The 2,383-nt window shown below is 56.0% G+C and overlaps 1 long non-coding RNA gene across 1 annotated transcript; it reads left to right on the top strand.

Annotated features, from left to right (window-relative positions):
- The first annotated feature begins 1,302 nt into the window (after positions 1 to 1,302).
- LOC106899842 lies at positions 1,303 to 2,042 on the top strand. Its single transcript, XR_001414090.1, has 3 exons — positions 1,303 to 1,399; positions 1,558 to 1,590; positions 1,990 to 2,042. It is a non-coding gene; the product is annotated as an uncharacterized LOC106899842 (long non-coding RNA).
- The last annotated feature ends 341 nt before the right edge of the window (positions 2,043 to 2,383 follow it).

Genomic DNA, 2,383 nt, shown 5'->3' with positions numbered 1-2,383 from the left:
AGGAGCCCCCTGGGAGAGAGGTGGCTTTGAATGGCTCTTGATGTTTCTCTGGTCACTGATGTGTGTTGCTAGAGCCCAGAAGGGGCCTGGCGAGCCCTGGGTTGTGAACGTAAAATGAGGCCTTTTCCCGATGTGTTTTTTTTTCTCAGCTCCCTTTTTCCACAATGCCCGTCCCTGGATGGCAGCTCTGGGTGTGCTCCTCCTGCTTTTAGTGATTTGTTTTGCTGTCAGTGCTTATCTCTTCCAAAGGAAAGGTGAGATTGTAGTTGGGGGGATGGAGTGGAGGGGCTCAGGGGTTGAGTGAGGCCCATGGACATACACAGAATGGGATCAGAGTTGTGTCAGAACAGGTTTTGCCTTCATGAAAGAAGCTCTTTGGGCAAAGGGAGGATGGGGAGAAGACACAGGGTGTGGGTGGGAGAATAGGGAGCACGGGCAGAGCATCTGGCTGGTGGGAAGGTCAAAACACCCTGGGGAGATGGTGCCAGGGATGAAGCAGCTGCTCTCCTGACCTCTTCTTTTTCTGCCTTTCCTTTCCAGTGGTGCAGTCCAGAGCACTGGGTGAGTCCTTCTGGCCCCTGCCACCAGCAAAGCCTCCTGAGAAAGGAGCCCCCTGGGAGAGAGGTGGCTTTGAATGGCTCTTGATGTTTCTCTGGTCACTGATGTGTGTTGCTAGAGCCCAGAAGGGGCCTGGCGAGCCCTGGGTTGTGAACTGGGCACAGGAAGTGTCCTGGCTCATGGGAAGAAGCGGGGAGCAGTATAAAATGAGCTTAAATCAGCTGAGCCTTATGTCTCTGCTTAAGTCAGGTGTAACTGTGAAATGCCTGGGTGGGCTGGGGTGGGGATAGGAGGGCAGGGAGCCCCCTTGTAAGCCAAGGTGGCTTTTCCCATTCCCCAAACAGAAGAAATTTGGGCTCAGCCTGACCTCTGCCTGCTCGGCATGGGGTGCGAAGCTGTCCCTTTTCATCACTCATTGCTTCTGTTTTTCCTTTCCAGGGAAACAAGTTTCAACACTGGGTGAGTCTCTGTGAGCTCCTCCTGGCTTGGTGTCCCCTCCCGGGTCCTCTGTGCTGGGCCCCTTCCCCATCCCCTCCATCCCTACATCCCTTGGGTGCGGGCCTGCCCAAGGGAGGTGCCTGGGGGGTTGGGCAACTCGGGGACACCGGACCAGGGATGGCCCTCTCCCCTGCCCAGAGTCCCTGGGCACCAGCCACGGGACATGACCAGGCTGGAGGGAGCCATCCCTGGGATCCAGGAATGTTTTCCCACTAACCAAAAAGGAGGAATTTGGGGATTCCCCAGCCCTGCATGCTCCTTCTTGAGCACTTTTGGGATGAGAAGCTGTCCTCTCTGACCACATATTGCTTTTGCTTTCCAGAGGAACAAGCTGCACTGTTGGGTGAGTCTCTGTGAGCTCCTCCTGGCTCAATGTCCTCTCCTGTGCTCCCTGTGCTCTGCCCTTTCCTCCCTTGCTAGAGCAGGGATGGCCCCGTTACCATTCCCACAGTCCCTGGGGACCAGTGGTGGGATGTGACCTGCTCCTCTCTCTCCTTGTAGCTTGGAGAAAGTTTCTGCTTCCTGAAAATCCAGGTAATTGGGTATTTGATTGTATTTTTCTTCTCCCTTTTCCTCTGTGAGTGGTGTAACTTGGATGCAGTGAAGGGACTGGCCATGCCTGAGTGTGTTGGTGGCCAATACCTCCCAGACCTTGGCACTGGGATGGATCTCACCCCATTTTCTTGCCATTCCACCCCATTCTGAACTACATTCTGGAGCCCAGAAGCACCATCTCCCTCCAAGACCCCACCAGTGCCTCTTCCCAAGGGTCTGAGCTTGGCTGTGTCCGTGCTGGGGCCAGCCCTGTGGTGGGGCTGGAGAGGAGGAAGGAGATGCTCACTCTCCTGCCCTGTGGTGCACATCCTGGCACTGGGGGGGTGAAAGCTGCTCAGGACTGAGCGCTGATGCTCCTGCTTCTCCTGTCCCCTGCAGACGTGGTGACCCTGGATCCAAACACGGCTCATTCTGGACTTGTCCTGTCGGAGGAGTTGAAACATGTGAAATGTGGACCCATGTGGCAGAACCTGCCCGACACCCCCGAGAGATTTCGTTATTGGCGCTGTGTGCTGGGTCAGGAGATGTTCCGGGAGGGGAGGCACTGCTGGGAGGTGGAGGTGAAGGGGGAGGTGGGAGGTGATTCATGGTGGGGTGTTGGAGTGGCCAAGGAGTCCGTGGAGAGGAAGAGGAATGAGTTCCTGAGCCCTGAAGTAGGTGTCTGGGCAGTTTTGCACTGGAAAAGGAAGTTAGAGGCTCTCACCTCTCCTCTCACCGTCCTTTCCAAATCCCTGGTCCCCAGTAGGATCTGGGTCTGTCTGGACTGCACACA

This window comes from Calidris pugnax, unplaced genomic scaffold, assembly GCF_001431845.1.
Source record: "Calidris pugnax isolate Ruff unplaced genomic scaffold, ASM143184v1 scaffold902, whole genome shotgun sequence".
Lineage (NCBI taxonomy): Eukaryota > Metazoa > Chordata > Aves > Charadriiformes > Scolopacidae > Calidris > Calidris pugnax.
Note: the sequence above shows the minus strand (reverse complement) of the source record. Positions and strands in the feature narration are given on the sequence as shown.